The following is a 14,736-nucleotide window of genomic DNA, read 5'->3' as shown; positions in this document are numbered from 1 at the left end:
AATTTTTAAAACACTCGAATAAATTGCTTTTCCTACATTCTTATCCCTCCTTCTGCTATTATGTCATGTAGTGTGCGGGTCGATCAAAAGGTATCCGTTCGAATGCCGCACTACCCCATTGGCTTCTTGTTGGTACATCGGAGTCGCGCTGGGTAGCATATACGCTGCAGTGACGCTCCCAAGGGAAACATTTTGATCGCCCCTTATAGTTTATATATTTTTCAGTCTTTAATCGCAAAAAGAGTCTGAAAGTTTGTTATTAAAGTAATAATATGAAAACCAATATTATCAAGTAAATTAGTAATATGGAAAGTGTGATAAGCGATTACATTACGAGAATCAAAATTCTACAACCCAGCAGCACCAGACTCAGCAGTACCTGTCATTACAATAGTAATCGCCAACTATGCGTTACCAGCACTAAAAGTATCATTAACACTAATACTAAAATCAGAGGACATCAGGCGCTCAATTAGTTTTTAGCTTCTTGATACTTTGTGTCGCAGCAGAAGAAAATGCCATTAACATTTTCCGCTCTGCCACATTCGAATGAAGACGATGTGATCATGTTGAAACTATAGATATGTTGCCTGAATCGCCCATGATCGTTTCGAGGCTGTGCCACTATAAAATTTCCGCTGTATTTGCAATTTTTGTACCAAACTCGTCATGGGAGACTATGTGCTGCTTAATTTCGTAAGACCGATGGAGGTTTTCGTTCCGTCGGTCCCTGATTCTAGTTCTTATCACATGCAGAAGATCACAAGGTGGCACTTAATCATATTTTACTGAATTAGTGTACACAGATTCCTTGGGCAGGGTATCTGTTTCTTCATTTTCCATAGTTCCACTGTGCGTCTTGATCCAAAACATGTAGCTAGTCTTATTTAGGTGAGAAAGTCACTGAACTGCTTCTGACTTGGAACCTTAGAATAAACGATGAAGAGTATTTCTGGTTTTATACTTATACAGCAACTGTAATATTGAATAATATTAAGGAGCTAATAAGGCATATAATCCGAAATATATGCTCGCAAAATTTACCAAAAATTATTTGTTTCGTGCGTTCCCGCATCAACGGACTTACAATGAAATTGGGTCCTAAAATTGTAGCAGTTACTTTTCTCATGGAAGGGATACTACGCTTTTTATTGTAAAGAATCTCCGTAAGCCGAAGAAAAACGGTTGATAGTGATAAGTTGATACCTGACAGCAATTTTGTTATAGTCTTTTGGTACTCATTCATTGTCCACATTCGAATGCCTAAAGTCCACTTTTGACGTGGCAAATACTAGGTTCAAATGGCTCTGAGCACTATGGGACTAAACATCTATGGTCATCAGTCACCTAGAACTTAGAACTACTTAGACCTAACTAACCTAAGGACAGCACACAACACCCAGCCATCACGAGGCAGAGAAAATCCCTGACCCCGCCGGGAATCGAACCCGGGAACCCGGGCGTGGGAAGCGAGAACGCTACCGCACGACCACGAGATGCGGGCAGCAAATACTAGGAGGAGCCTGCGAGTTATGAGGGCTTTGATACCATAACGTCTCTTGGCAGTAAACCACTTAATTCAATAGACAAAGAAATATTGCTAAATTACCAAAGATGAACCAGAGCTACGAAGTTTTACGATGTATGCAAGTGATTTCGGCAGCGCAGTATTCTCGTCAGTGAGCGATGGAATGTACTCGGGGCTTGCTACCATCTACTATATGATAGTCGGCCTTACCATGCTCACGAGTTTTATTTATTTTCGAGAGGAATCTTTTAAAAACATTCAACTGTTATTGTTTTACCAAGTTACCAAGTTTGATAGCAAACGCAACTTTATGTCATCCTGGGACTAATTTGGAATAAACTAGCTATACTCGTAATGACAGGCAGCCTGGTTGCTACAAGAAGTGCTTGGAGTGAAAATATTTGCGAGAGATTCTAAAAAAAAAAAAAAAAAAAAAAGATAGGTGGAAATTCAGCGAGAAGATTCATTAAGATTATCCACGAAGTAGCGCAGTCTCGGGTAAAAAGGCTTGACACTTATACTAAATGCCACCTGGACCAATTTCTGCGGCATCACAGAAGAAACTGCGACACCTCTGTTTCGTTTTAGTACAACCATTGGATTTTGCTATAGCTGCGCGCGTTAGCACGCCGATTCCGTGATTCGGGGAGGAGAGAAAGTTCTGAATAGAATGAATCTGTATAGCGAATTAACGACAAGAGCTATTGTGCCGACCACACCTCCGATATGGTTCTCGGGCTGAATAACATCTACTCGGTTTTCAAGCCGCGTCAGTTCGAATAAATTTCTCGAGCTTTCAATGGCTATCTCCGCCGTCGCAGTCATGAGTAAAACTAGTGGTTTTCAAGCTGTTTCCAATATCTGATTAAGCATTAGCAGACTAGTGCATACATCCTGCATCAGTTACACGATTCTCAGACACTTCGAAAACATTCTCATACTTTCGCATGTGTTAACTCTTCACCCACACAGATGGAGTGCACAGATTCCGTCCTGGGGTGGAAGGAGCCTTCTACCACTGACATTACCAAATCCAGATTTATATGTCGACCCCGTGTAGGTGCGGAATACGACCAGGAAAGAGGAAAAGAATCCATGATTACGCAGTCGACCGAAGTCGGCCCTCTTGCGATTGTAACCTCGCACCGCGCGTTCATATGACGGACAGGTCAACAGGCTGTTCTGATTTATATAGGATGGACTACGCTTGTCCACAACCTCGATTCATGGACGTAAAACACATAACAAGAAGCCAGTTTTTAAGTTTTACACTGATTAATAAAAATAGTAAATGAATGACTGTAATCTATGCTTATTACTCGGGGTTACTGTAGCGGTAAAAATATTAATTTCGTTGTCCACATTTTGTGTTTACGGAGAATGTATCATTACATAATTTAACATAACACTTAGAATAATCACCGCACTTAGCACGAAATATTCTAATTTACTGTCCATGCTATCCAGAAATGCAATTAAATGTGAAACGAATCTCATAAAAATAATTTAGACCGTACAGTAAAGACATGATCTGCGAACACAAATTTGAATGGAATTAGTATCATTAGTAAAAAATTTATAGCAATGTTTTACGTACCTTTTTTAATTGTTCTCTGAAACTTACACAGCAACATTTCAGTATGTGACGTCTAACTGTTAAACAACATCAGTAACCTTTTTCAGTGGCTGATTTTGTTGTAATTATTTAATGAGTCTTTTCAAGTAGAACAGTTTAGGTAACTTTGCAGTTCCATACAGTGGCGACTAAACAACGTGTAAATGATGGTTGTTGACAAAATACCACAGTGATGTAGAGGAAGCCGAGACCAACAATTTGATGTAATATACTTGCAGCCTGTCACGCAGGGAAACAATCTCAACTTTCCCTACAAAAATCACCTAACCTACAACGCGTGAGCGCCGCGCTAGACTTTTCAATATTCCCTCGCTCTTTTACAGCACAAGATTAGTTCTAGAAAAAAAAATCATTTTTGTAGGATATTTAATGTAGTCTGATTTTTTTTGGTATCCATTTTCATGAGATGATAGGGTTTTCAAGTTTTTCAAGGAAGATGTGCAAATGTGTACTTCAATTTCATCTCCACACTCACGTCTCAGAAGTCAATATTTGTAGTACGCATTTCGTGGCACTTCCTCCTCCTACCACTGTACAAAAATTTCCAACTACACGAATTATTTTCCATATTCGACTTTTCTTGGTCTTCACTGACTGCACTGTTGCCCCACCGGTTAGTCGAGCATATAAAAATAGCAAAATTAACGTTGTGTACATTTTAACTCGCAGATTTCTGTTTTTTAACAGCATAAAACAAACAATTAAATCATTTCGTTTGTCCGCCTTCTTACTACGGAACTACTGTGCCTGAAAGAGATGAGGTTTAGATCGAATTGTAAACGTAATTAGTTTTTGCATACTGTTCACCAAATTGTTTTCTTTCATTATCCTCACGAGATAGTTTAAATGGCATTTATGAAACTGACCGAAAACGTCAGTTTTCAATTTACTGTTTTTTTATTAGTAGAACTCACGGACCATAAGTCCGCCAACTTTCAACGTTGAAATCGCATGTCAAGTGCCTAAAAAATATTTAAATGTGTGACGCGACTTCCTCCCACGCATTCTTTTTCAAGCAACACTTCAGTACTATCTTCGATTCCGTGCATTATTTTCAAGCAAACTTGCACGAGACACATCTAGAAGGCTGTTGTATATCCTAATTGGTTTTATAGATCATCTGTGACTCTATTCCGTATCTTAGAAATAATAAAATACCAGCTGCTTTGTTTACGATGAAGTAATTCTTGTTTTACCTTGTTCTGCTGACGGAGATATACGCAAATGTTCGATTCAGCCGGCCGGTGTGGCCGTGCGGGTCTAGGCGCTTCAGTCTGGAACCGCGTGACCGCTACTGTCGCAGGTTCGAATCCTGCCTCGGGCATGGATGTGTGTGATGTCCTTAGGTTAGTTAGGTTTAAGTAGTTCTAAGTTCTAGGGGACTGATGACCTCAGATGTTAAGTTCCATAGTGCTCAGAGCCATTTGAACCATTTGAAATGTTCGATTCTTTCATCATTCAATAATCCCACTGTCACAAAAGGTGTATAGAAAACTGGATAGACTGTGTTTCCAAAAGTAAGTGGATGAGAGACCTGAGGAACGGCAGTAAACCAGCAATGTGGTTAGGTCCGAAGTAACGAGATGTGCTGAAAATATCAACTCGGCTGAGGTGAACAATGGATACTACTGTGATGAATTTCAGTACACTGGATTCAGATTACTTCACCTTGAATTATTAACCGCAGAAGTAACATTTTCTTGTGTTTGCAACACTAGTGGCAGTGATGACACTCAGTTGATTGATGGCAGTAAGGAAGAGGGCTTGACCGCTAATCTGCATATTGTATCCAAAGACTGTGATGCTAGTAGTTATTCAGATCTTCTAAGCTCAAAAACTGGTAATGTGAAGGTAATATGGGGTTTTCCTGTGGCTTGAAGTGCATTGGAGTTGGGAGAGGAGAGGGAAATTTATTTTGTGGCACAATGGATATGCCAGCGCCATGTATGAGATTTACAAAAATAAACTGTGAAGTGGAAAATATAATTTCTCATTTTGTGAGGACCGTATGATAGCTACAGTAGAAGCTATTGCAGAAAGTGATCCCTTAGATGAGAACGATACTGGTCATATTAGAACAGAATTTGTTGTGACATGTGATGGTACATTCACGAAAAGAGGTCATACATCTTCACATGTAGCATCAAGTTGTCAAGTTCCGTAAGTATTGCCTCAGTTAAAGCACTTAATCTTCCAGTTATAAACAAGTTGAGACATAGCTGTGCACTTAGTGGAGAAAGAGAAGAAGAGGTAAAACTCATAACTGCAGAAAAACGTATTCTGGTGCTAATGGTAGTATGGATGGAGCTGCTATGCAAACTATTTTTAAGGTATCTGTCAAGAAATTTGGTGTTACATACGTGAAATATCTTGGGAATGGTGACTCTAGTGCATTCATGACTGTGAATGAGAGCAAACGTTATGGAAGACTTCCAGTTGACAAACCTGATTCCATTGGAAAATTCCAGAAGAAAATGAACTCGAGATTGAGAAACTTGTCAGTGACATGAAGGTCAGAAAGCTGGGTGACGAAAAGGGTATTGGTGGACACAACAGACTCACAAAGAGATGTTAGACGCTCTTCAAGTGTATTACGGGAAGGCTGTTAGAGAGAACCTATCTAGTGCATGTGACTTTAAAACTGGAGTATGGACTACGTATTTGCATATGGTGCCAACAGATGTACATCTCTGTGCGACATTATCCTGTGTCATCTACAGACTCAGAGGAATAAAAAATCCTACATTCACAAGGAGAAGCTTCCAGATCATATCCTGGATGTTGTCATTCCAGCTTACAAGTTTCCTGCCGATCCTGAATTTCTAAAAAAAAGTGTGTTAGTGGCAAAACTCTGAATCTAAATGAGTCTCTAAATTCACTCATATGAAAACGACGCCCAAAAACCACATTTTCATTTGCTACAGTTGTCAGAATTGCAACTGATGATGCAGTTTTTGTATTTAATGATGGGAACGTAGGGAGGGTAAAGGTATTAGAGAGACATGTTATTTGAAATAGATTCATAGCATGTCTCTGTGGCTAAAAAGTCAGTGGAAGGCGCGGCAACGGAAAGAAGTTAGAAAACAAGAAACCAGTAGAGAAGCCTTGAAGGGAAAGAGGGTCAAAAATGGTTCAAATGGCTCTGAGCACTATGGGACTCAACATCTGTGGTCATCAGTCCCCTAGAACTTAGAACTACTTAAACCTACCTAACCTGAGGACATCACATACATCCATGCCCGAGGCAGGATTCGAACCTGCAACCGTAGCGGGAAGGTAAAGAGGAAACTGAGTACAAATATGGAGTCTCTGAAGAGGTGACATAAGAAAAAGCGTTAGGTTGAACTTCAAATTATGTTTTTTTCTTTTTTTTAAATTTTTTCTACCTTTTTCTCGGTTTCTATGAACGCTAGAATTATGAAATTTTGTACACATATTCCTGCAAATTCTTTAAATGTTGTCTCAAGAGGTAATTGTGAAAATATGAGTGTGCGCTGAGATATAGGGCAAAGTGCTAGGAATTTTGCGTGAATTTTGTATTGTAGCTACAGCATTATAATTAAACATTATAAAAACCCTCCCGTTCGATATATTCAAAGAACCTCACGAGAGGAGCTAACTGTATACAAAGGGATTAAACAGATCAAATTTTATAGAAATCTCTTTAAAGGTTTCTGAGAAATTGGTACATATATTACTTTTTTAAATAATTTTTTTAAATTCTCTGAGAAACGTAATTACATATAATCCAAGGAAGTTAACAGCAAATGTGTCAATTTCATATAGAGCATGGTACAAAATTTCAGTGCTTTGTCTTCCAAATTGTAGGTTTGTTGCATCTTTTAAACAGTGTATGTTTATAATGAACGTGCCACCTTCGATTAACAATGTTAACGAAACAGCCCACAAAGTCATTGGCGTAACAGCCAAGTCAATGAAGACCAAATATGTTCAAATATGTGTAATAATTCGTGTAGTCGCTAAGTTTTGTATTGTGGTAGGAGGGAACGCAAAGGAGATTATACTAAAAGGTCTGACCTGGGGAAAGGAGGAGGCAATGAGTGTGGGGTGTAAGTCCATTTGTAGATCACTTTTACACCGTTTTCCGGAATAACTCGAAATTCGCGGGTTGTAGAGGAAACGTATCTCAGTACAGCGTTAAACTACATTAAATTTCCTACCAAAAAGGCCCTATTCATTGTTTCTCTAGGACTAAGTTACTGCGAAGAAAGCGGGAGAGTATTGAGAATCTCGCACCTTCATTTTTTATTTTTTATTTTTAATTTGTTTGACTTTTTTTTCATTTTGAGATAGTTTCCCAACTTGATGATCACTAGTGGACTGTATAAAAATGTTCGTCGCTGCTTCCTCTACACAGATGTGGTACGTTGTAAACAATTTTCGTGTTTGTGTTTAATGTCGGAATCGAACTTCCTAAAAAAGTGTATGCACCTAAGATGGTAGACACAGATGTACCGGATGATCAAAAAGTCAGTATAAATTTGAAAACTTAATAAACCACGGAATAATATAGATAGAGAGGTACAAATTGACACTTATGCTTGGAATGACATGGGGTTTTATTAGAACCATCCCATATTGCTAGGCGCTTGAAAGATCTCTTGCGCGCGTCGTTTGGTGATGATCGTGTGCTCAGCCGCCACTTTCGTCATGCTTGGCCTCCCAGGTCCCCAGACCTCAGTCCGTGCGATTATTGGCTTTGGGGTTACCCGAAGTCGCAAGTATATCGTGATCGACCGACATCTCTAGGGATGCTGAAAGACAACATCCGACGCCAGTGCCTAACCATAACTCCGGACATGCTTTACAGTGCTGTTCACAACGTTATTCCTCGACTACAGCTATTGTTGAGGAATGATGGTGGACATATTGAGCATTTCCTGTAAAGAACGTCATCTTTGCTTTGTCTTACTTTGTTATGCTAATCGTTGCTATTCTAATCAGATGAAGCGCCATCTGTCAGACATTTTTTGAACTTTTGTATTTTTTTGGTTCTAATAAAACCACATGTCATTTCAAGCATGTGTGTCAATTCGTACCTCTCTGTCTACATTATTCCGTGATTTACTCAGTTTTTAAATGTATACTGACTTTTTGATCACCCGGTGCATTAAATTTCCTACAAAAACGGCCATAGTCATTGTCTCTCTCGGACTAAGTTACTGCGAAGAAAGCGGGAGAGTATTGAAAATCTCGCACGACAGCCATGTGTTATACCTTCATTTTTTAAAATTTTTATTATTTATTTGGTTTGATTTGACTTTCTTTTTACATTTTGAGGTAATTTCCCAACTTGATTTATAACAAATGACCTGTATAAAATTGCTCCTCGCTACTTCCTCTACACCTCTGTGGTACGTTGTTAACGACTTGTGTATTTGTGTTTAATGTCTGAATCGAACTTCCTAAAAAAGGATATGCACTTAAGATGATAGACACAGATGTACATTTCACTTCACGGAATCTCAGATCGAGGTTCTTAGGACAGGCGATGTAATTTCTACCCACTATGGAGGACGGAAAACAAACGAGCTACTACGCGTTTTACTTTCGACTGTAGCTGGTAGTGGTACGGTGAATAGCACGAAGAAACGGGAATTGGGCGTAAGCCTGTTACTGAGCTAAGCGCCTGAGCTTCTTACTGGGAAGGGCGGAGCAGGGCGAACTGGCCTCATTCCGGCTGGGCTGAATAGGTAAACAGGGGGGAAGGATTGCAATTTACTGCGGGCACCGAGTCGTCTCCGGCCGTTACCGCGCAACGCAGCGATCCGGGCCCGACTGCTCGATACGTCTGAAATTGACTCGGCGATTTACGCAGCCAATGGAGCGGAAGCCCGGCGCTGCTCACTGCGACAGTCCCCATTCCGGATCTGTCGCTGCGCCGCCAGGGAAGGGGTAGGGGCGGGTGTGAGTTCCTGGGAGGGGCGCTCCGGCGAAGCGCTACTCGCTGCTCCCCCTCGCAGCGTCTTAAATGCATTGTTTGCATTTAAGATTTGCGCTACTGTGTCGTACTCGCTCAATTACTGACCTCTGCTTAGCGATCGTTACGTGTAAAGCGGTCCTCACATGGGACGTGTTTCTCATCGCAGAGCATGCGTGACGTGTTATCTGTCGCAGTTGCTACACACTCTGGAACTACCTGCTGCGTCTCACGTAACATAAGGTGCTCTTAATCGTGATTTGCGACCGCAGCAGTCTCCAGCGGCAGTTGTTGGCTGCACTTGACGTGCTAGTCACACAGCTTCTTTACGAAAATGAACCCACGTAAAACAGTTACGTTAAATATACATGTTTTGTATTTGCAGTTCTTGTCCTTTATTTCCACATTTGCAGTTAAATTATAGAATATAGGTTCCGCCTTTTTGCCAACGCACTACTTTTTCATTTTACCCAAACATGTTTCAGCACCTCTGCACCATCGTCAGGGGTTTTTGTTTATTAAAAACTGTAAAAAGTGAACATAATTTTAGATTGTAACTGATCTAACGAAATGAGGTCTAAAGAAAATTTTTGTTCGTTTTGCTTCTTACCGTGATTTTACATTACATGGTATTCCAGGACCAACTGTGTGGTGTCCTGCACTGATAGCTTGTCATCTGCAAAGCAAACGATGTAAATGTAAATTTATCAGCGAGTTAACACATCTTTTGATTTTTAAAAAAAAATCGTGATTTTGTCGTGACAAAATGTTTTACTTACATATTTGTTACTACTCATGTTTTGTTGTGTCCGATCCTTCTTTTGCTATCTAAGGACACTTCACACACACGTTAATGTACTTTGTGTACTTCCTTTTTCTGATGAACACAATATTGCATCGCAAAATGCGGTGATAACTATGTTGTTTTGGTTCCTAATGCTGCCGACGTTAATTTCTTCCATAGAGTGAGTGTTTGGCACGGAATTTGAATTTTATTTACTTTTTCTCTCCTTCTTTGTGTGTGTGTGTGTGTGTGTGTGTGTGTGTGTGTGTGTGTGTGTGTCTGTGTGTCTGTGTGTGTAGGCTCCTTCAGCTGTTTGCGATGCCTTACTCAACACAGATCATACGACATACAAACAATGACACATGCAAGATGCAATAGTACAATAGCACACACTCAAAACAAAATTGCACATACTCACCTACAATAAAAAAATTGTCCACAGAATTGGCAACAGGGACATCAAATAGAATACAGGACAGAAAACAAATCACAGAAAAAAACTTAGAATACAGGAATCAGTCACAGATAAATTCAGCAGATCAGCAATATATGAACCCAAGTGCAACACTTGTCAATCAGTATACATAGGACTCAGAGCCCTAAAAACTAACAGCACCGTAGCAGATGCCGGCCGCTGCGGCCGAGCGGTTTTAGGCCCTTCAATCCGGAACAGCGCGACTGCTACGGTCGCAGTTTCAGATCCTTCCTCGGACATGGATGTGTGTGATGTCCTTAGGATAGTTATGTTTAAGTAGTTCTAAGTTCTAGGGGACTCATGACCTCAGATGTTAAGTCCCGTAGTCCTCAGACCCATTTGAATCATTTGAACCATAGCACATTTCCTGACAACCTAATAACCATAACGATCGCCCAACTGCAATAGCAGCAGATTTTAAAATACTCAAGTCTAGACACAGCCTGTACCTCAAACTGACAGTAGAGGAGAAAGAACTCCCACATACAGAAGGCGAACAGGTTTTAAATGAAAACACTTCATTCTGCAAAGGCACATTATTTCACTTACAGCACAGTTAAAAGGCAGCACAGCTAAAAGAGCTTACACACACACACACACACACACACACACACACACACACACACACACAAACAGAGAGAGAGAGAGGCAGAGAGAGAAAGTAGAATAAATTCAAATTCGGCCAAAACTCTCTCGGGAACAAATGAACACCGATGGGGCTAGGAAACGAAACAACATAGTGCCCACCGCGTTTTGCGATGAAAAAAAGCTTTTATAAATATCGAAATTACACAAAATACTATAACATCTGTGTGCAGTATCCTCAGAACGCAAAACAAGAAGGATCAGTCACAACAAAACGTGAGCAGTAACAAATGTATATGCAAAACAATTTTAAACGCCAAACTCACGCGTTTTTTAAATCTAGAGATGTATTAACTCATCGATAAATTCACATTTACATCCTTTAGTTTGCAGATGACAAGGTATCACTGCAGGACACAATACAGTTGGTCCTTTAAAACCATATAATGTAAAATCACCGTAAGAAGCAAAACGAATAACAACTTTTTATAAGCCTCACTTTGTTAGATCAGTTACAACCTAAAATTATGTCCATTTTTTACAGTTTTCAATAAACAGAAACCCAGTGATGATGGCACAGAGGTGGTGAAACCTGTATCCTATAACAGTTACATAACTCAGCGATCGGTGAAGGAGAGCGGAGAAAATGGCGAATAAGATTCCGGTCTCGTCGATGGCTTATCAAAAAATTGCTAGTAGAGAAACACTACATAATGCTGCACAACGTTCGGAGATGTGTATTAGTAGAGGTTAATCGTTAATTCAGGTGAATATTCATCACATTTTGGTTTTTAAATTCAATACGATAAAAGTATAGCAGTTAACGTCAGTCTGAACGTGCACAAAATCCGTATTCTCGATGTTTTATTTGCTACCGTCAACGTACTTCATGATACAGGTTTTAATATCGAGATCCTTTTCGTAATTTTATTCGAATGAAAGATATTTTTTCGAAGCTCCTCACCATCAGTGGAAGTTATGTTTACCAGTAAGATAAAAGATGAAGCAATCCGAAAAACGAAGAGATAGATATGTATATTTTACATTAAGTTTAATAACAGAAAAAACTTACAGTTTGTAGCTTGTATTTGTTTCTTAACGTAGACTGGCAGTCACATTAATATTTCTGCCCATTGGGGAACCATTCCAGTCGTTGGGCTACGCAGCAAGAACTGCAGCAAATACGTTATTCATAATAAATAACAAAGGGTATTGCTATCAGACTTCTGCTAAATTAATAAGAAAGTCTCAGAATATTTTACAAAACAAAAGCCGCAAGAGTTGACGCCACTCTAAGGAAATTCTTAACTTACCAGACATCAGTGCAGTATCGTAACGATATCGCGTCTTTCTATATCTACACCCAGATCTGCAAACATGCTCTTCCAACCATTGTGAAATGCTGGTGGTGTGTAGTTACCACTCAGCCATGAACTACACTGACGAACCAAAAAATTATGTTGACTTTTGTAACAGCATAATGTCCGAGGTTTGGAATGCAACTTAGCAGAATTTCTGCGCGGCATTGATTCGCCAAGTCCTTTGGTACGTTTCCACAGATACATGGCACCAGATGTCTACGTGCGGTTCATGCAATTCCCATAAATTACTCTAGTCAACAGTAATTTTATATCTAGGATGTGATACATCAGCTATTATGTATTTTGATGTGTAGAATCCGCATATACCTTTCAAAATGTTCTAGCACGTACCATTTCTGAGTTTTTAAAGGATTTTTTTGTTTTTCGTATTCAGTATTTCGCTTTTTGCTGTTCTTCTGTTTTGATGTTTAATCGTTTGTTTTTGATTTGCAGAGGAGAGCTGGATGATCTACAAATCATCAGTAAATGGTTGGTGTGGCAATTCAGTGGTGTGAAAGATCCTCAGTGAGTATTTCCTGTGAAAGATAGTTCAAACTTTTTGTGTTCAGAACTAAGAAAAATTGCAACTAGTAAATCTCGTTGCTGTCCAAACCACCCCGACACCTTTTATTATGTGTGGGGGGAATTCACACCAAAACTCCAAAGAAAACCAATCACTGATTTGGTTAAGAAGGCATATAAATTGTATTTTGATTGTCCTGCTGGTGATCAAGATAAAATTTTGCGCCTCATATTGCCTACATAACCTGTACTACAACCTTGCCCGATTGGTTGAAAGGAAAACGCCGAGCCATGCCATTCACTGTTCAAAATGGCTCTGAGCACTATGGGACTTAACTGCTGAGGCCATTAGTCCCCTAGAACTTAGAACTAGTTATACCTAACTAACCTAAGGACATCACAAACACCCATGCCCGAGGCAGGATTCGAACCTGCGACCATAGCGGTCTCGCGGTTCCAGACTGCAGCGCCTTTAACCGCACGGCCACTTCGGCCGGCGCCATTCACCGTTCCGATGGTGTGGTGTGAGCCTAAAGACCATTATTCAGACTGTTACTTCTGTCTTACAAATACTTCGGGACATTGAAGCAAAACTAAATATAAAATAAAATATCCTAATGTATCTTCAGTGCATTTGCCTGTGCCCCATGATGAGGGGTTTCCTGTTTCTGTCCGTAACTTTAAAGCCACGGAACCAGACACCGTGTCAAGTGAATCAGAGAGTATTGAACATACTGCCGTCAATATCATGACACTTCACCACAGCTTTTTAATCAAAAGGAATTTAACGATTTGGTTCGTGATCTAAAACTTTCGAAACAGCAAACTGAAGTCTTGGGGTCGAGACGAAACCTTATAGCTCCAAGGACAAAAATTCCCTGTTTCCGATCAAGAGGTGCTTCCTTCGCTCAGTATTTCGGTATCCAGAATTGAATGTGTGTATGTAGAGATGTCAATGGTCTGGTGTACAACATAATCCATAGGAGTAGCGACTATTTATTGAATCCAGTAAGACCAGCGTGAAAGTAGTGGTACTGCATAATGGCAATGCATTACTATCGGTGCCTTTGGCCTACGCAGTAGACATGAAAGAAATTTATGAAACCATGGATTTGCTGCTAGAGGCAATCAAATTTAAGGATCATACAGCTTTGCTGTGATTTAAAAGTTGTTTCACTCCTTAAAGGTTTACAGGCTGGATTCACGAAATACTGCTGCTTTTCGTGCCTTTGGGACAGCCGTGACACCAAGAACCACTATACAGTCAAGGAATGGCCTATAAGGAAGTCATATATTCCTGGGAATGTAAATGTGAACAATACCCATTTGGTTGAGCCCGATAAAATCATTTTGCCTCCCCTTCATATCAAGTTGGGTCTTATCAAGAAATCTGCAAAAGCTTTGGATAAAGAAGGTGAGGCCTTCAATCATTTAAAAGAAAAGTTTCCCAAATTAAGTGAGACAAAGCTGAAAGAGGGTATTTGTGTTGGACAACAAATAAGAAAATTTCTGAAAGATCCAACCTTTGATACCAAACTTACAGATACCCAATTAGCTGCTTGGTTTTCTTTAAAAGAAATTGTGAACGGCTTTTTGGGTAACAGAATACACAAAAACTATGTTACCATTGTGAATGATTTGTTGGACAACTATAAGAACATGGGGTGTAAAATGTTGCTTTAAATTCACTTTTTATATTCTCACCTTGATTTCTTCCCGGAAAATTTGGGAGCCGTAAGGGATGAGCATGGTGAACGGTTTCACCAAGACATTCTTACCATGGAACACCGTTACCAAGGCCATTGCAATCCTTCAAAATGGTTCAAATGGCTCTGAGCACTATGGGACAACATCTGAGGTCATCAGTCCCCTAGAACTTAGAACTACTTAAACCTACCTAACCT

Source organism: Schistocerca piceifrons, chromosome 8 (assembly GCF_021461385.2).
Source record: "Schistocerca piceifrons isolate TAMUIC-IGC-003096 chromosome 8, iqSchPice1.1, whole genome shotgun sequence".
Lineage (NCBI taxonomy): Eukaryota > Metazoa > Arthropoda > Insecta > Orthoptera > Acrididae > Schistocerca > Schistocerca piceifrons.
This window is presented reverse-complemented; position numbering follows the sequence as displayed.